At 31.1% G+C, this 21774-nt stretch overlaps 1 long non-coding RNA gene across 1 annotated transcript; it reads left to right on the forward strand.

Annotated features, from left to right (window-relative positions):
* Positions 1 to 2: 2 nt before the first annotated feature.
* LOC134715460 (uncharacterized) lies at positions 3 to 14117 on the forward strand. Its single transcript, XR_010106718.1, has 5 exons — positions 3 to 389; positions 2061 to 2132; positions 2907 to 3003; positions 3753 to 3865; positions 13692 to 14117. It is a non-coding gene; the product is annotated as an uncharacterized LOC134715460 (long non-coding RNA).
* The last annotated feature ends 7657 nt before the right edge of the window (positions 14118 to 21774 follow it).

Below are 21774 nucleotides of genomic sequence, written 5' to 3' on the forward strand. Positions count from 1 at the left end.
ATGTTGTTGTCCTAACTTCGGTAATTTCCGTGGTACGATAAAATTTAAATAAACTACAAAAGTTACCAAAATTTCTGAATTCTTGTTTTTGCAAACAAATAAAAATTCATGACGTAATTAACATCGAAATTATTCCGATCCGTCCCGTTTTTTCAAGATCGCGTTGAAACGAGAATTATGGCAGCCATTAAAAAAAAATAATCGTAGAGTGACGAAACTTTTCAGATGGGTCGTCTAGCAAGAGTTATCGTTCTTTGTCCCAAAACGATGCTTCTACCATAAGTGCCAGCATAGCTGGCATATTATTGAGTACCCTCCAGCAACTATTATGAGATGAAGAACAGGAATAAAAATTTTGACCATTGACTTTGTGTGCGATAAGTTCCCGTGTAAGTTTACCCCATATTCCTTTATTTTCTGTCTGAACACGACTTAATGCAAGTTTAACCCTTCAATGTAAAAGGTAATATGGCAATACATTGTTAATTGTTGTTTTTTCAAATGATTTGGAACTGGGAAATCGGTGGTCTTACTTAATTTAAACCATGTCAGCTATGTAGTTTTGTCCACAGGCGCTTGGGTATATGATACATATATATTTTTATTTGTTGTTGTTGGTGATCAAAATAGTCAATTTTCTATATTTATAATACATATGTATCACTTTTGTGCATGTCTCAGAGAAAATACCCAATTTTACCACACATACTAAGAAAAATTGGGTATTTTCTCTGAGTCGTTTAGATCACTCGAAACTAGGTGAGACATGCACAAAAGTGATATATATATATGCATTATTAATATAGCAAATTGAATATCTTAATCAACGAGAATAAATATATCTGTATCATATGCCCAAGGAGTGTGGTTTTATATACAAAAAAGGCAGTTTTGTATTCTTTGATATTATGTTCAACTATCGAGGCAGGAAAGACAATTTTGTTCTGTGTCCAGTAGCATCATAGAGCATATTCTTAAAATATTTTCCCGCACCATATCTGGACATTGGTGGACATGCAACATTTAGAAATGAAAATCATCACTCAGACTATAGTCATAAAGTAGGAAAATAAAAGAACAAAAGACCGTGAAACACGAGACACAGAAGTACAAACAATAGACCATCAACTCCGAAAACCAAAAGTAAAATAGAAAAATAGATCACGAAAAAAATGCAGGGGCAACATCAGGGAGTGAAGAGAACTTGCTTCTTGCACGACACTTTATGTGAAAAAAATTTGATATGAAGACAATCTTTTTTTTCAGTCTTTTTTTTTTGTTTGAAATTTCCAGCATGAGGCATTTGCCTCATTTGCCTCAATGTAGTTACGGCCCTGCCATATGAGTGCATATAGAAATGTTCCAAGATAGGTGTAAGATGCAAAAGGACATTCAAACTCCTAAAAAGTGATGCCCTACCCCATCCTGACCCCCACTCCACTCTGGAAGTGCTTCTCATATAGAGTTATCTCCCATTAGTTCATCAAATGGCACTTTCTCTGGGCACTTTGGATATATGGCAGACAAAAACAGAGCCGACACAACACAAACAGAACTTTGGATAAACAAGGCATGAAAAGAAATTTAAACAGAGAGCTTGCTAGTAGTGGATGATTTTAGCTTTTAAAGTTTTACATGTACGTTTAATACTTCTATACTATAGAAGAAAAGAAAGGAATAGAAACACAATTTCTGAGTTCAATTATAACTTGCCAACTTTGTAAGCAGCAGTGTTTTTAAGATACTACTTAGACTTGCTACATGTCCCTTCCTAATTATGTTTTTTCCCCTTTTTTTTAATTTTGCCCCTTTAATAATTTTACTCCTTTCTCAAAGGGCAATCAGTAGGCTGGCACTTATCAGTAAACATATAAATTAGTAAGAGAGACATAATAGAAAGGGAATTGTAGCAAGTCTAGATACTACTGTACATGTATACTTATAAGCTATTAAAATTATCACAATATCCATAATCTTTTGGTATTACATAACACTTGAATGCAATATTTCTGCACTTCCCATAATAGAAATTTTAATAATTATATTTGATTTTTTTTTAGATTCAAATTACCCCATATCACATGAAACTTGCAAAACTTCCAGTGAATAAACTTATAGACAGACTAGTGGAGGTAAACAATTATAAATTCTTTAACAATATTCTAAATAATATATCTGATGAGTTAATATTTTTAATCTTAAGTTACTTAGTGAGTAGTTTCAAGTCATGCACTAGTGATTATCTTCATGGATCAATGAGTTAGGTTTGTTATAACCTCTTAGGTTTTACAAGTTTGGGGCATGACAAGTCTCTCTTCTTTACAATGATTGGTTCATTTAGTCACCTGTCTTTTTTTTGGAGGGAAATTCTATTGTCTTGGTTAAAATTTGCTTATATCTTGAACTGAGGGGTGCTGATATAGTTTGTACTCATATTTAATGGACATCTTTAATTTAAAAAAAAGGGGTAAGTTTTCTATTATGACATTTGCAATATCTCAAATTGTAACATATAACTGATATGGTCTGATATGATTTTATTGCATAAATGGTCAAAATAAAAGATTCCAAATATTTTAAAGATTAAACATGTCAGGAATAACTATTGATTTGACGAGTTTTGTGAATCAATTACATCAATGGCGGAGAAATATAAGAAGTCATGTTCCAATATTTCTGGTAACAGGTCTGACCGTCTAGTAATTAAAAAATGTTTATTGTGTTTATTGTATTAATATATGTTGGTCACCAACTGTAAAGTTTATATGACAATAAAATATTTGATTTGATTTGATTTGATTTGATTATTAACTTGTATGTTAAGACGTATTATATGTCTCTGGTTAAGACATATTTGTTATTATAAATTGATCAAACAACAGTTATGATAATGTTTTTTATTGCAGATATTGAACCAGATTGTTCCAAGATTGTACATGATGTAATACCACATCCAGGGTCCCCACAGTTTTGTGTATACAGGACAATTGTACCTCAAACATGGTAAGTTTTGTATTCTGTTTAATATCTGGACTTGAAAAGTCAAAATGCAAGACAGCAATTTGTTGGAGGTGTCAACAATTATATTAGTTCGTGATTGAAGATATAGGAAGATGTGATATGAGTGCCAATGAGACAACTCGTGATTGTGTCAGTTTAAGGGGATCTATTGGTAGGATATACCTTTTTGCACCAAAAATGAACTCATTTGTGCCAATACTACCTCAGCACCTTTTCATTTAAAAGACTATATGTATCATTTGTGCCAATAAAATAATCATCTAATTGAGCCAATTCTGTAAATTTAATTATATATATTTACTACGGTAAATGGCATATCAGGAATGTATTCATCAGCAAAGCTATCATTCACGTATTCTGGTTAACAGGTTTTATCTGAAAATAATGGTGTAACCATTTTCTTATGTCACTTTCAGTTTCCCCGATATTCTTTCCCCGTTAACTTATTTCTGTTTCTTTCTCCACCAAGCCACATATCAGACATTTTTACATTTTGAATTTTTTTTTTAGTCCAAAACATGTTTAACCATAGTTTTTAAAGCTGGCATTTTTTTTTGTTGATAATGTCATATAAAATGAACAGAGTTATCTCTCTTTGTACTGTTTATTTGTAGTGCAGGGTTGACTTGTTATTTCAAAATAACCTAGCTAGTTTAATACTTAATATATATTTTCCAAAAGTATTCCTATTTGTTAATCCTAATTCATGATTTTAAATTAATGTTTTTCAGGACAGTAATAGCAATTGAATCAAATGAAGAAAATGAGACTTAAAATCATAGAAACTTAAAGAAAAGAAATATAAAGATTTATTTGCCAATGGATGAAGTTGCTTATCTTAAAGGTGAGGTCACATCAGAGAAAACTTACATTATTTTGTTGAGCTTGTGACTGTCACATATCCATTGTCCTTTACCTCCTTTTCATGGTTCAGTGACTTCTTGAAAAAATATTTTTTGTAAGGTTAATTTCTATTTTATTACGAGTATTTGGTATGTGCGTACCTTGCAAGTTTTCACTTGCCCTCAACCTCAGTTTCATTTCATGAAACAGTGAACAAAGTTAAGTTTTGATAGTCAAATTGATATCTCAGATACTATAAGCAATAGGTCTTGCATATTTGGTGTATAAAACGATTGTAAGGTGTGCAAGTCCTACTGGCAAGTGTCATCTGACCTTGACCTATTTGCATAGTTCAGTGGTCAAAGTTAACTTTTTATATGAACGCAAAAATTGAAAATTTTTTGGTCATATATTGGTATCAAGTTGGCGTCATCCTCTGCATCGTCGTCCGTATACTTTTAGTTTTCCCACTCTTACTTAAGTAAAACAGAATAGAAATCTATGAAATTTTAACACAAGGTTTATGACCACAAAAGGAAGGTTGGGATTGAGTTTTGGAGTTTTGGTCCCAATATTGTAGGAATTAGGGGCCAAAAAGGGCCCTAATAAGCATTTTTTTTGGTTTTCGCCTAATAACTTTAGTTTAAGTAAATAGAAATATATGAAATTTTGACACAAGGTTTAGACCACAAAAGGAAGGTTGGGATTGATTTTGGGAGTTTTGGCTCCAACAGTTTAGGAATTAGGGGCCAAAAAGGGCCCAAATAAGCATTATTTTTGGTTTTCGCACAATAACTTTAGTATAAGTAAATAGAAATCAATGAAATTTATACACAAGGTTTATGACCACAAATTTAAGGAAGGTTGGGATTGATTTTGTGAGTTGAGGTCCCAACTGTTTAGGAATTAAGGGCCAAAAAGGGGCCCAAATAAAACTATAAATTTAGTATCAGTCAATAGAAATCTATGAAATTTAAACAAAAAGCTTTTGACTGTAAAAGGAAGGTTAGGATTGATTTGGAGTTCTGGTCCCAACAGTTTAGGAATAAGGGGCCCAAAGGGTCAAACTTAGTTTGATTTTAACAAAATTGAATCCTTGCGGTTCTTTGATATGTTGAATCTAAAAATGTACCTAGATTTTTTATTATTGGCCCAGTTTTCAAGTTGCTCCAATTTGGGGTCTAAAATTAAACTTTGTTTGATTTCATCAAATATTGAATAATTGGGGTTCTTTGATATGCCAAATCTAACTGTGTGTGTAGATTCTTAATTTTTGGTCCTGTTTTTCAATTGGTCTACATTAAAGTCCAAAGGGTCCAAAATTAAACTAAAGTTTGAATTTAACAAAAATTGAATACTTGTGCTTCTTTGATATGCTGAATCTAAACATGTACTTAGATTTTTGATTATGGGCCCAGTTTTCAAGTTGGTCCGAAATTGGGGTCCAACATTAAACTTTTGTTTGATTTCATAAAAAATTGAATAATTGGGGTTCTTTAATATGCCAAATCTAACTGTGTGTGTAGATTCTTAATTTTTGGTCCTGTTTTTCAATTGGTCTACATTAAAGTCCAAAGGGTCCAAAATGAAACTAAAGTTTGATTTTCACAAAAATTGAATCCTTGTGCTTCTTTGATATGCTGAATCTAAACATGTACTTAGATTTTTTATTATGGGCCCAGTTTTCAAGAAGGTCCGAATTGGGGTCCAACATTAAACTTTGTTTGATTTCATCAAAAATTGAATAATTGGGGTTCTTTACTATGCCAAATCTAACTGTGTGTGTACATTCTTAATTTTTGGTCCTGTTTTCAAATTGGTCTACATTAAAGTCCAAAGGGTCCAAAATGAAACTAAAGTTTGATTTTCACAAAAATTGAATCCTTGTGCTTCTTTGATATGCTGAATCTAAACATGTACTTAGATTTTTTATTATGGGCCCAGTTTTCAAGTTGCTCCAATTTGGGGTCTAAAATTAAACTTTGTTTGATTTCATCAAATATTGAATAATTGGGGTTCTTTGATATGTCAAATCTAAATGTGTATGTAGATTTTTTACTTTTGGTCCCGTTTTCAAATTGGTCTACAATAAAGTCCAAAGGGTCCAAAATTAAACTAAAGTTTGAATTTAACAAAAATTGAATACTTGTGCTTCTTTGATATGCTGAATCTAAACATGTACTTAGATTTTTTATTATGGGCCCAGTTTTCAAGTTGCTCCAATTTGGGGTCTAAAATTAAACTTTGTTTGATTTCATCAAATATTGAATAATTGGGGTTCTTTGATATGTCAAATCTAAATGTGTATGTAGATTTTTTACTTTTGGTCCCGTTTTCAAATTGGTCTACAATAAAGTCCAAAGGGTCCAAAATTAAACTAAAGTTTGAATTTAACAAAAATTGAATACTTGTGCTTCTTTGATATGCTGAATCTAAACATGTACTTAGATTTTTGATTATGGGCCCAGTTTTCAAGTTGGTCCGAAATTGGGGTCCAACATTAAACTTTTGTTTGATTTCATAAAAAATTGAATAATTGGGGTTCTTTAATATGCCAAATCTAACTGTGTGTGTAGATTCTTAATTTTTGGTCCTGTTTTTCAATTGGTCTACATTAAAGTCCAAAGGGTCCAAAATGAAACTAAAGTTTGATTTTCACAAAAATTGAATCCTTGTGCTTCTTTGATATGCTGAATCTAAACATGTACTTAGATTTTTTATTATGGGCCCAGTTTTCAAGAAGGTCCGAATTGGGGTCCAACATTAAACTTTGTTTGATTTCATCAAAAATTGAATAATTGGGGTTCTTTACTATGCCAAATCTAACTGTGTGTGTACATTCTTAATTTTTGGTCCTGTTTTCAAATTGGTCTACATTAAAGTCCAAAGGGTCCAAAATGAAACTAAAGTTTGATTTTCACAAAAATTGAATCCTTGTGCTTCTTTGATATGCTGAATCTAAACATGTACTTAGATTTTTTATTATGGGCCCAGTTTTCAAGTTGCTCCAATTTGGGGTCTAAAATTAAACTTTGTTTGATTTCATCAAATATTGAATAATTGGGGTTCTTTGATATGTCAAATCTAAATGTGTATGTAGATTTTTTACTTTTGGTCCCGTTTTCAAATTGGTCTACAATAAAGTCCAAAGGGTCCAAAATTAAACTAAAGTTTGAATTTAACAAAAATTGAATACTTGTGCTTCTTTGATATGCTGAATCTAAACATGTACTTAGATTTTTGATTATGGGCCCAGTTTTCAAGTTGGTCCGAAATTGGGGTCCAACATTAAACTTTTGTTTGATTTCATAAAAAATTGAATAATTGGGGTTCTTTAATATGCCAAATCTAACTGTGTGTGTAGATTCTTAATTTTTGGTCCTGTTTTTCAATTGGTCTACATTAAAGTCCAAAGGGTCCAAAATGAAACTAAAGTTTGATTTTCACAAAAATTGAATCCTTGTGCTTCTTTGATATGCTGAATCTAAACATGTACTTAGATTTTTTATTATGGGCCCAGTTTTCAAGAAGGTCCGAATTGGGGTCCAACATTAAACTTTGTTTGATTTCATCAAAAATTGAATAATTGGGGTTCTTTACTATGCCAAATCTAACTGTGTGTGTACATTCTTAATTTTTGGTCCTGTTTTCAAATTGGTCTACATTTAAGTACAAAGGGTCCAAATTAAACTAAGTTTGATTTAAAAAAACAAGAGGCTCTCAAGAGCCTGAATCGCTCACCTTAATTTTTATTGGTTTAATCTCTCATCAATGATTGTTTTGGCTTTTCAATTTATTTAAATGTTCTTTGAATCGTCCTGTTTTCTTCAAAAGAAAAAAAAATCATTTTCTCCTATGTTCTATTTTAGCCATAGGAGCTATGTTTCTTGACATACAAGGGAATAAAATATGAAATTTATACTAGATACTCTGAAACTCATTTAGCCTAAGTTTGGCTGAAATTGATACAGCAGTTTCAAAGGAGAAGATCTTTTAAAGTAACATGATGAACAAATTGTGAAAAAAGTCTTTAACGGGCAATAACTCTTTAAGGGGTCAATTTTGGTCAAATTGACTTATTTGTAGATCTTACTTTGCTTAACATTTTTGCTATTAACAGTTTATCTGTATCTATAATAATATTCAAGATAATAACCAAAAACTGCAAAATTTCTTTAAAGTCATCAATTCAGGGGCATTATACCTGAAAAAGCAGTTACCCAATTCGGCTGAAAATTTCAGGACAGGTAGACCTTGACCTAATAAATACTTCAACTTATTGTCTTATTTGCTCTAAAAGCTGGAGTTTTTGAGATATAAGCCAAAAACTGCATTTTTACCCTGTGTTCTATTTTAGCCATGACGGCCATGTTTTTTTACGAAATAGAAAATAAAACACAAACTTTCTTTTATACACCCTACTGATCATTCAGTTGATGTTTGGTTGAACTTGTTTGAGTAGTTTTAGAGGAGAAGATTTTTTAAAGTTAGCAAATATGATGAACAAATTGTGAAAAATTGTCATTAAAGGACAATAACCCCTTAATGCGTCAATTGACAATTTTGGTCATATTAACTTATTTGTAGATCTTACTTTGCTGATCATTTTTGCTGTTTACAGTTTATCTTTATCTATAATAATATTCAAAAAATGAATTTTTGGGCTTCTTTGATATGCTGAAATAAACATGTACTTAGATTTTTGATTATTGGCCCAGTTTTCAAGTTTGTCCAAATCAGGATCCAAAATTATTATATTAAGTATTGTGCAACAGCAAGAAATTTTCAATTGCACAGTATTCAGCAATAGCAAGAAATCTTCAATTGCACACTATTGTGCAATAGCAAATATTTTCAATTGCACAATATTGCGCAATAGCAAGAAATATCTAATTCCACAATATTGTGCAATAGCAAGAAATTTTCAATTGCGGTTATCTTTCTTTGACCAGAATTTTTTCAATTTTTTTCATTTTCGATTTCATAAATAAAAAGAAAATTTCTTCAAACATTTTTTTGAGAGGATTAATATTCAACAGCATAGTGAATTGCACAACGGCAAAAGAAAAATTTTAAGTTCATTAGACCACATTCATTCTGTGTCAGAAACCTATGCTGTGTCAACTTTTTAATCACAATCCAAATTTAGAGCTGAATCCAACTTGAATGTTGTGTCCATACTTGCCCCAACCATTTAGGGTTCAACCTTGGCATCGTCTAAAGCTGTGCCCTGTGGAGCATCTAGTTCTTAAACTATAAGCAAAAGTCAACTATATTAAGTGTATTGAATGAGTATTAGGTGTACATGTATTTCTTGATTGATTTATGTGATAGTTGTAGTTAAGCTTTATATTTAGGACTATCAACATAATATCAATGTTTATTAAAGAATGCCTGATACTTTAGCGTGTGCACTCTTGTTTTTTTTTTAATATCTTTTAAAATTGAATTGTGTCTTCAGCAGTTTTTCAGAATAAAATATATATAAATTAAATGAAATATATGATGTTCAGTAGTTGTCATTTGTTGATGTGGTTCACAAGCGTTTGTCGTTTCTCCTTTTTGTCGAGCCTTGGACTTTAGTCGAAAAAGCGAGACTAAGCGATCCTACATTCCGTCGACAAATATTCACTCTGTGGTTAAAGTTTTGTGAAATTTTAATAACTTTCTTAAACCATACTGGATTTCAATCAAACAGAAGCTTGTTTATGATCATAAGATAGTATCCGGAAGTTAATTTAAAAAAAAAAAAAAAATCAATTTTTTCAGTATTTTACTTATAAATGGATTTAGTTTTTCTGTGGGAAAACATTACATTCACTCTGTAGATAAAGTTTTAAAAATTTCAATAACTTTCTTAAACAATCCTTGGTTTGTACCAAACTTGGACAGAAACTTGTTTATGATCATTAGATATGATCCAGAAGTAAATTTTGTAAAACGATAAATCAACTTGGACATTAAAGCTTGTTTATGATCAACAGCTAGTATCTAAGAAGCAAATTTTGTGAATATTTTGTACGTGTGTATCTGTATTTTACTTATAAATGGACTTAGTTTTTCTTCCAGTTAACATTACATCCATATAGTTAAGTTTTTAAAACATTTATTAGATTCATTCTGGATTTTTTCCAAACTTGGACAGAAGCTTCTTACAATCAAAAGATAGTACTTAGCGGAATATTTTTATTGATTTTTTTCCGTCATTTTTGTTGAGCCTGCAATTTACAGCAAAAGTAGGCGACACTGAGTTCTGCGGAACCTTTACAAATTTTTTATATAGATTAGACTGTTGGTTTTCCTGTTGGAATGGTTTTACAGATAGTCATTTTTAGGGGCCTTAATAACTTGCGTTGAGTTGAGTGACAGATATATTTTTAACTTCAAATTAAAATAAGATAGGACATAAAAATACTACATTTCTCATTTACTTTGCAAGATGTATAAATCAATTGATAGGATATTGTTTTAGTTTACACAATATCTTATTTCTTTTGTAATTTTACACTAGTCATTTTTCAGGTGGAGGCGCCATGTTGAAGACCTGATACTTTGAACTATAATCATGTATACTTTTATAAATTGTGACTTGGATGGAGAGTTGTCTCATTGGCACATCTTCTTATATCTTATAAGCTAAACAATATCATGAGCTGTAACAAATTATTTATAAAATACTGTGTAAACGAAAACAATATCCTATAAATTTAATTATATATCTTGCAAAGTAAATGAGAACTGTAGTACTTCAAAAATATGATATAATTTTGTTTCATCAGATAATAATCTTTTACAGTAGTTTGTGCATATACATATATATATATAAATATCTTGTATTGTGTGTTTTAAGTAAATATACGAAAATCTATAATAATACTGAAATATAAGTCTATGGTATCAATATCAGTCTATAATGTATTTGTATACATAGAATTGGCTCATGACTTGTTACATGAATCTTTATTTCATTTATATGTTGTTTTAATATTATAATTGTCTGTATTTGGATCACGCCTCTATTGTGCTCTTTCCAATAAAATATTGAATTGAATTGAATTGAAATTAAACATGATATCTTATAAAGATTATAGAATATGTTATTAATTTTCAAATTAAATAAGATATCTTACTGAGAATATGAGATATATTTAAAAATTTGTCACAAAAGTTACCCATTATGTCATCGGCTCCTTCTACAAATATTCACTCTATGGTCAGAGCTTTTGCAATTATAATAACTTTCTTTAACTAGCCTTAAAAAATAAATTTTGTAAAATCCTGTCTATCCGTAATTTACTTAGAAATGGACTTTATTTTTCTACCAGTTAACATGACATTCACTCTGTGGTTAAAGTTTTTAAAATTTAAATAGCTTTCATAAAATAACCTGGATGTCTACTAAACATGGACAGAAGCTTAAAAATTGTTTATGATAGAAAATTAGTAAATGTATCTTTGAAGATAATTTTGTCAAAACTGATTTCCTGTTTTATTATACATTATTTATAAATGGACTTAGTTTTTCTTCTAGTTTATATTACATAAAGTCTGCAGTTCAAGTTTTTAACACATTTATAAGATTCATAAATCTTCCTGGATTTTTACCAAACTTAAGAGGATTTTTTCTTAATATTTTTTTTTTGTTGAGCTTGTGACTTACAGCAAAAGTAGGTGAAACTCTTACAATTTTTTATAATATATTTTTATCATTTTGTCTAGTTCCTATGTACACAATTTTTTTAACCTTTGAGGTCTCCCTTATTCCCTTTTTGATTTATCTGACATTGACACCAGTCCAAGGTAAGGGGAGGATTGGACATCCCCTAACATGCTTAACCCCACCACAATATGTATGAATGTGTCTGTCCCAAGTCAGGAGACCGTAATTCAGTGGTAGTTATTTGTGGCTGTCTCACGTATTTGTTTTTTGTTCCTTATTTTTTACTTATATTAGGCCATTAGTTTTCTTGTTTGAATTATTTTACAATGGACAGTTTGGAGCTTTTTATAGCTGACCATGTGGTATGAGCTTTGCTTATTGTTGAAGGCCATACTGTGACTTATACTACAGTTGTTAATTTCAGTGTCATTTGGTCTCTAATTGTTGAGAGTTGTCTCATTGGCAATCAAACCACATCTTTTTTATAAAATTTACCAATTCAAAATTTATCAAACTAAACTTGTCATATGAATGGCTGAATAAACTCAAACAATAGGTATAGGAAGGTGTGGTATGAGTGCCAATGAGACAACTCTCCATCCAAATAACAATTTATAAAAGTAAACCATTATAGGTCAAGCATACTTTAGGAATAATAAAAGTTGTTTTTACTTTTCAGTACAAATACATATACAATTATTTTATTGGCACAAACACAATTACAATAATTGGCAATGGCCCATACAACTGGTATACAAATAGTAATAATGCATAGAATATCAATAGGCATATTTCGAACAATATAATCGAACGATATCAATATCATCAACAATAAATGTTTAAGAAAAAAAAATATATCAATTTATACATAGTTGGTCAAACATAATAAGTATTGAAAATAATGACAATATTAATATGTAATATTATGAACAATGATTATGAATTAGACATATTGACAATTTTTGTTGAGTCTGCATCTTTTGTTGCAGAAAGCTCGACATAGGGATAGTGATCTGGCGGCAGCAGTGTTAGCTCACTTCTGTAAAGCTTTATATTTTAGAAGGTAGAAGACCTGGATGCTTCATACTTTGTATATAGATGCCTCATGTTACGAACTTTCCGTCAGTCACATGTCCAATGTCCTTGACCTCATTTTCATGGTTCAGTGACTACTTGAAAAAAAAGTTCAGATTTTTTGTAATGTTAAATTCTCTCTTATTTATCAAGTAATTGAATAACTATATTTGGTATGTGCGTACCTTGCAAGGTCCTCATGCCTGTCAGACAGTTTTCACTTGACCTCGACCTCATTTCATGGATCAGTGAACAAGGTTAAGTTTTGGTGGTCAAGTCCATATCTCAGATACTATAAGCAATAGGGTTAGTATATTAGGTGTATGGAAGGACTATAAGGTGTACATGTCCAACTGGCAGGTGTCACCTGACCTTGACCTCATTTTCATGGTTCAGTGGTTATACTTAAGTTTTTGTGTTTTGGTCTGTTTTTCTTATACTATATGCAATAGGTCTACTGTATTTGGTTTTTGGAATGATTGTCAGGTGTACATGTCTAGCTGACAGGTGTCATCTTACCTTGACCTCATTTTCATGGTTCAGTGGTCAAAGTTAAGTTTTTTAGTTTTGGTCTATTTTTCTAATACTTTATGCATTAGGTCAACTATATTTGGTATATGGAAATATTTTATGATCTATATGTCGGTTATGCAGGTTTCATTTGACCTTGACCTCATTTTCACAGTCCATTGTTAAGTTTTAAGTGTTTTGGTCTGTTTTTCATTATTTATAAGCAATAAGTCAACAATATTTGTAATATTGAAGAATTGTTAGCTGTACATGTCTGCCTGGCATGGTTCATCAGACCTTGACCTCATTTTCATGGTTCATTGATCAATTTTTCATTTTCTTGGTTAATGTTGAATTTTTGTGAAAGTTGTAATAAAGCTTTATATTTAGGTCTATCAAGATAGTATCAAGGATTAGTAAAGAAGGCGAGACATTTCAGTGTGTGCACTCTTGTATAGAGTTTGTTCTGCTTTACACAGGTTCAAACTGTCTGAGATGAAAGAGGAAGTTAATTTTAGGATTGTGTATGAATTATTATTTAATAAAAAGATTATATTATTTTCATGTTTTTGAAATTTTGTAGGATCAACGATTATATTTGAAACAGTATGTTGAGAGAAGTTCAGAACAAGCTATTTTGTTTGAGGAGGAGTTGTCAGCACGTCATCATTGAATAAAGTCAATTGTATTAGAAGTGAAGCCTAAACAGAAATGAGACAATTATCAAATAATTCAAAGACTACATGGATGTTATCTGGACTAACATTTGTATGACCCAAATGTGGTATTTTTCATATGAAGACTTACAAGGCAAATAATTGGCTGTGGCAAACATGTGTATGCATTTAAAATGTTTAAAGACTTGATGAACTTGTACTGCCTTCTTCAGATTTCAGTAGAATTTGTTTAAGACAGTAAATTCTGAGTATGAATTGAAGAATTTTTGCTCATTTAAATGAATTATGAAAATGTTTTACATCTTAAATATACAAAAACAACATACATTATTTTTTCTTTCTTGAAACTTATTACAAAATAAATTTTTATATACTAATTCTTGAAATTAACAAGTTTATTTTTAGTCTGAACGTACAACTCAATGCACTGGTTATTCACACAGAAAACTACATTTATCTCTCAGTTATATTAAAAAAAATGATATATGGTAGAATTGCCAATGTGACAACTATCCTTAAAATAAATACCAATGATCAAAGATAATGAATACATATATAGTGTATCATGGATTCAAAGAGAAAGAGAGATTACTAATATAAACATATTTTATATAAGATATCTTATATACTTTATAAGATATCTTATAAATTACATAAGATATCTTATAATATATATAGATATCTTATACAATTTATAAGATATCTATGATATATTCTATATTATAAAAGATATCTTCTATAATTTATAAGATATCTTATAAAGAAAAGCATCTGAGATATTATAGATATCTCATTAACTTTATTAGATATCTCTTTAACTTTATAAGATATCTCATTAACTTTATAAGATATTTTATATAGTTATAAGTTATCTCAAATAGTTAAAAAGATATCTTATATAGTTCATTAGATATCTTACATAATTCATTAGATATCTTATATAGTTCATGTGATATTATATATAGTTTATGAGATACCTCATATAGATAATGAGATATCATATTTAATTTATAAGATATCTTATATAAAAAATATTTATAAGATATCAAATAAACTAGGAGATAAATTACATACTATATCTTATATACTATATAGGATATCTTATAAACTATATAAGATATCTAATATCTTCTATATCATATAAGATATCTTAGAAAAACAGATTATATAAGATATCATATTTGCTATATGAGATATCTTATTTATTATATGAGATATTGTATATATAATATATAAGATATCTTATTTGTTATATGAGATATCGTATATAATAAATAAGATATCTTATTAATTATATGAGATATCTTGAAATTCGAATAAATAGTAAAACAGCTTACCATAAAAAAAATTATAACAATTCATTGTTAAATAGATATAAGAATATGTGTCAGGTATGAGTGTCAATGAGGCAATTCACCATCCAAGTCATTATTTGTATTAAACATAAAAGACTATTTTGAAATTTTCATATCTTTCTGGTTTTACTCTTTAGTTGAGTTGCTGTCACACTGTACTGTGTTTACTGGAATGCAACATCTTATTCAATCCTTACAAAAACCATCAAGGATATCAAAACTAGATATCTTGTATAGAAAAGTTATTTCACTTCTTAACACAGGCAACTTGGATTCAAGGATTTTGTTATTCTTTTAGTTGTTACATTTAAAAATGTTTTTCAGTGACTGAAAATGAAAAACATGACAACATTATGTATCAGTTAGCATTAGATACTTGTGTACACGTATGGGAAGTTAAGTCGCCATCTGTGTTTAGGGTTCACAGATACTATACCTCTGCTCTAGGTATAGTAACGTCCCCTACCATACGTATCAAGTATCCATTCTTACTGATACAAACTGAGAGTGAGGAGGCTCAGTTCGACTGATGTGCGGTGGCTCAGTCTGACTGATGTGCGGAGGCTCAGTCAAAACATTTTTGCTTTTACGGTACAAACTGAGAGTGAGGGGGCTCAGTCTGCATGTGAAGCTCTGTAACATGTTTTTACGATACAAACTGAGAGTGAGGGGGCTCAGTCTGCATGTGAAGCTCTGTAACATGCTTTTAAGGGAAAATGGGTATTTTATTTGTTTTTATCAAATTTTATTGGGGACATTTTACTGTTTTTATCCAAATTTTAATTGGGGGTATTTTACTGTTTTTACTGGTACAAACTGAGAGTGAGGGGGCTCAGTCTGCATGTGAAGCTCTGTAACATGCTTTTATGGAAAAAAAGGGTATTTTATTTGTTTTTATCAAATTTTAATTGGGGGTATTTTACTGTTTTTACTAGAACAAACTGAGAGTGAGGGGGCTCAGTCTGCATGTGAAGCTCTGTAACATGCTTTTATGGGAAATGGGTATTTTATTTGTTTTTATCAAATTTTATTGGGGACATTTTACTGTTTTTACTAGAACAAACTGAGAGTGAGGGGGCTCAGTCTGCATGTGAAGCTCTGTAACATGCTTTTATGGGAAATGGGTATTTTATTTGTTTTTATCAAATTTTATTGGGGACATTTTACTGTTTTTATCCAAATTTTAATTGGGGGTATTTTACTGTTTTTACTGGTACAAACTGAGAGTGAGGGGGCTCAGTCTGCATGTGAAGCTCTGTAACATGCTTTTATGGAAAAAAAGGGTATTTTATTTGTTTTTATCAAATTTTAATTGGGGGTATTTTACTGTTTTTACCAGAACAAACTGAGAGTGAGGGGGCTCAGTCTGCATGTGAAGCTCTGTAACATGCTTTTATGGGAAATGGGTATTTTATTTGTTTTTTTCAAATTTTATTGGGGAAATTTTACTGTTTTTATCCAAATTTTAATTGGAGGTATTTTATTGTTTTTACTAGAACAAACTGAGAGTGAGGGGACTCAGTCTGCATGTGAAGCTCTGTAACATGCTTTTATGGGAAATGGGTATTTTATTGGTTTTTATCAAATTTTAATAAGGGGTATTTTACTGTTTTTACTAGAACAAACTGAGAGTGAGGGGGCTCAGTCTGCATGTGAAGCTCTGTAACATGCTTTTATGGGAAATGGGTATTTTATTTGTTTTTATCAAATTTTATTGGGGACATTTTACTGTTTTTATCCAAATTTAATTGGGGGTATTTTACTGTTTTTACTAGAACAAACTGAGAGTGAGGGGGCTCAGTCTGCATGTGAAGCTCTGTAACATGCTTTTATGGGAAATGGGTATTTTATTTGTTTTTTTTCAAATTTTATTGGGGACATTTTACTGTTTTTATCCAAATTTTAATTGGAGGTATTTTACTGTTTTTACTAGAACAAACTGAGAGTGAGGGGGCTCAGTCTGCATGTGAAGCTCTGTAACATGCTTTTATGGGAAATGGGTATTTTATTTGTTTTTTTTCAAATTTTATTGGGGACATTTTACTGTTTTTATCCAAATTTTAATTGGAGGTATTTTAATGTTTTTACTAGAACAAACTGAGAGTGAGGGGGCTCAGTCTGCATGTGAAGCTCTGTAACATGCTTTTATGGGGAAAAAAGGGTATTTTATTTGTTTTTATCAAATTTTAATTGGGGGTATTTTACTGTTTTTACTAGAACAAACTGAGAGTTAGGGGGCTCAGCCTGCATGTGAAGCTCTGCAACATGCTTTTATGGGAAATGGGTATTTTATTTGTTTTTATCAAATTTTATTGGGGACATTTTACTGTTTTTATCCAAATTTAAATTGGAGATATTTTACTGTTTTTATCTAAATTTTAATTGGAAATATCTTATTGTTTGAAAAGGGACTGGGTATTGTATTTGATTTTATCAAATTCTAATTGGGAATGTTTTTTCCAAATAGGGGATGTTTTACTGTTTTCAGCATGTGAAAGCTCTGTAACATGCTTTTAAGGGGAAAAGGGTATTTTATTTTATTTTATCAATCCATTTTGGGAATGGGGGTCAAAGTGAATATTTTACTTGTACAAGAGACTTGGTTTTTTTTTGTTTTTTTTTATTTAGTAAAAATGTTAAGCCCCCAAGTCAAATCAAAGACTTAAAAACTGGTACTCCAAAAGGAAAAGATAAGTGACCTAACTGTGGGCTTTGTCTTGGTGAACTAGCACCTTAAAGTCCAGCTAACCCACAGTACAAGCAGACAGGTTTTTTTAATACCATTTGGCATTTTTAAACTTTGGCATTTTTCATTTGGCTTTTTGCTTTATGTGTTTTGAACTATTTGGATTTTTATAACATTTGGCATTTTTCATGTACTTTTTTTTCAACACACCCAAAACACTTAAATTGAGAGTTAAATATACACTTTTGGCATTCATAATGTTTATCAATCAAGGTAGCATTCTATTTTTAAAATTTACATTACACAATTTGGCTTTCTGTAACTTTGGCTGTTAATCTTTTGTACGAATGCTATGATAACCATTATGTGTAGAAAATAAGACTACATTTCTAGAAGTGGCTCAGGATCATATTTTTATGTTTGATATCAGTCAGAGATATAACTCTATAGGGTTATTACAGAAAATAACTTGCGTGTGTTATTACAGATACTTTTCCTTAAATTTTCTAAATCTGTAATAACATATGTTTGTTATTTGTAAAATTCTTTAATCTATAGTGGACTCTAGGGAACTCTTGAGACTTTGCGCAGAAACTAAATGCATAGCCTTGCTAATTAATTTTTAAATGGAATTAATACATTTTTGATTAACCATGGTTAATCAATGAGACAAGGATATTTAGGAATTAACTTAGCTGTGATAACAAGGCTTAGTTATTATAGGAATGTAACTTATTATATAAGACACTTGGGAATTACTGAGAAACTTGCGCAGAACCTCATTACATGCTCTGGTCATTATTTCTTACAATAAATTAAAATACATTGTAATTAAGCATGATTTATGTCTGAGCAAATGCTTTGAAGTGATATAGAGAAGCTGTGATAACACCCTTTAGTTATTACAGGCATATTTTTTCTGTAATAACATATAGGTGTACTATTCAAAATTGGAATACTATGAACTGTTACATCTTTCAATAGTTAAGTATACATAAAGAAAATAGTAATATCAATAGAACTTGTATACATTTTAACTAAACTTATGAAGTATATTGTCCCTTTGAAACATGTAACATACATATGTTATCACATTTCTTTGATTTTTTAATCCACAATAACAAATGTATGTTATTTTCCTGTAATAACCCTATAGAGTTATATCCCTGACTGGATATCAAGTTCTAAGTTTCCATCTTATTTCTAAAATTTAAGTTCTTCCATATCTGATACATCATATAATATTGTATTCATCTACTAACCCAATTTTCTCATAGGGACTTAACACGAAGCAGAACAGAGGGGTATAGGTGGTTAAGGGTGTTACGAATAGATGAAAAGGCGAGGAAGGGAGGGAGAAAAATAAAATGATTGAGAGGGTGAGGGTATATGATTGTGAGTGGAATTTGGAGAGGGAGGAAATCTGTGAGAGAATGGAATTTCATGGTAAGGGCAGGATGTACTGGTCTGGATGTTCAGTTTTCTGGTTTGTCTCAAGTAGTTTCTATTTTCTTCATCAATTCTATAAGTTTAAATATTGAAATTGCTGCCGTCTAAAATTTAACAGGGTTAACAGCCTTTCTTGTTACTGTTTATGTGCTGCTTATTTATAACTATTGTAGCACTTCTCAGTTACTAGATAGAGTTGTAGCTTTTCATCAGTTTTAGAAGCAGCTAAGTGTATCCTGTCTATTTCGGATTGACACAAGAATGACCAGGTTGTGAGACTCCAAAGTTTTTTTGATGAGTGTTTTCTCTTGTGATGGCAGGTGTCATCTGACCTTGACCTCATTTTCATGGTTCATTGGTCAATGTTTAGTTTTCTTGGTTACTGTTAACTTTATGTGACAGTTGTGATAAAGCTTTGTATTAAAACTAGTATATTTTTGTTCAGGGACCAGCTGTAAAAAGGACGCCTTCGGGTGCAGAAATGTCTTGCTACATTGAAGACCTGTTGGTGACCTTCTGCTGTTGTTTTTTCTATGGTTGGGTTGTTGTCTCTTTGACACATTCCCCATTTCCATACTCATTTTTTTTATATTTAGGACTATCAAAATAAAATTAATGATTAGTAAAGAAGGCAGGACATTTCAGTGTGTGCACTCTTGTTAAGTTATTTTAGTTGCTTGAAGTTGAAATTTAGGTATACCAGAAAATGTTTTTTAAACAGATGTTGGGTTGAGTGCCATTTTCAGTTTTAGGCATACAGTTGTTTTTCATTTTCATTAAAGCAAGGGACTGATTATTCATTTTCACAACTATATTTATGATATTCGAAAAAACATACAATTTTGAAATGATTTGTTTATTATAAATGTTACATGTATAGTCAAGTGATTATATACCATTTAACTAGAATTAATCATCATCCTCTGCAGAAATGAATCTTTTATATACAACCGGAAATTTCAATACCGCTAAGAATTGTGGGTATAAAATTCCGGTAGCCAATTGCGCAGACTCAAATTGAAGACTCCTGATTGGTCACCTGATTCACAGGGCAGATGAAGCCCTCGAGAGGACACTGACCGATAGAGGGCGCTGAATTATTCGTGTTACCCAGTACCGGGACCTCGTGAGAGAGTATGCTAATAGCTAATACATGGAACGTAGTCCCGGGGACCAGGATAGTGCTTCCCCAACGGGCGATATTTACTGCAGCTGACTAAAGTTCTCGTCAATTTATTTCCCTGAGAAACAATTTTCCCGGGAAACAATGTAATTTTATTTATTTTTTAAATCCATACGCACAAAATAGTTCAACATACATCTATTTTCGCAGACACTGACTCTCTGTATATATACATACTGGTTACATTACGTAACACAAATCATAGATAATTAATTAATAATGTTTAAATTCTAAGAAAAGGGGTGATATTCATTTTTCATAGAATGATTAATTATTTTCTTAATGATTCTAGTATATAGTAGGGGAAACATTGTTTATGTCAAACAAGTTTGCATTCACTAGTGATCACTAGTTTGTCATTCCATCCGTCAGGACAATTTTCCAAACATTTTATCCTCATGTTTGGCAGGGGCGGATTTATGCGGGGGCGTGGCGGGCGTGCGCCCCCCCCCCCCCTAAAATTTGCAAAGCATGGGTTGTCTTCAACTTTTTTTAAGTATCACACGAGACCATTCCATCTTTTTAACATTCAAGTATATAAAACAGATAGTTTAACAGGATAAGCGTGATTACAAATCAACTTACCTACGATTTATTTAAGTTCTATAAATATTGTATACTTCAATGGAAGGTGTCAAACGCGGAGTTGCGTTTTTAACAAATATAATGTTCGGCTTTATAACTATTTTGATCTGAGTGTCACTGATGAGTCTTATGTAGACACACTGACGATGTGCAAAACAACAGTTATTTTGTGGTGTTCTTGTATTTCTTTATGTTACAACTACCCGCACCTTGTCTTTCAAGGTTTAGTTAAGATATTACCCGATATTGCTATATAGACAATTTTACAACAAGTGCTGGTGTCTTGGTTGTAGATTGGTTTGCATAGGAAAACAGAATCAAAATAAAATGTTCACATAATCTTCAGCTTCTGTTCTTAGGGCTGCAGCTTTATAACTGTAGCTTCATAAACACATATATGCAATATGAATTCCTTAGTGGGTTTTAGGAGATTGTTGTAGATTTTTCCAATTTGTAGGAGACCTTGCCATCACTACTCTGAGGTTCTTCGTGGATTAGGGACATATTGTTTTACCTCTGTCCGTCCATCCGCCAGTCAGTCACTTGATATTTGGTACGGAGAAACCAATAGGACGTATACAAATCTAATAAAATAGTTATTGTTTTCCCCCTGAAGATATTTGATTGATTACTATGAATGCAACACAAGTTTTCCCAGCAACCATTGACATAACATCGCTATATTTTTTATATGGAGTCAGCTTGTGTATTCCGGACTGAGTTCTGTCTCT

This window comes from Mytilus trossulus, chromosome 4, assembly GCF_036588685.1.
Source record: "Mytilus trossulus isolate FHL-02 chromosome 4, PNRI_Mtr1.1.1.hap1, whole genome shotgun sequence".
NCBI lineage: Eukaryota > Metazoa > Mollusca > Bivalvia > Mytilida > Mytilidae > Mytilus > Mytilus trossulus.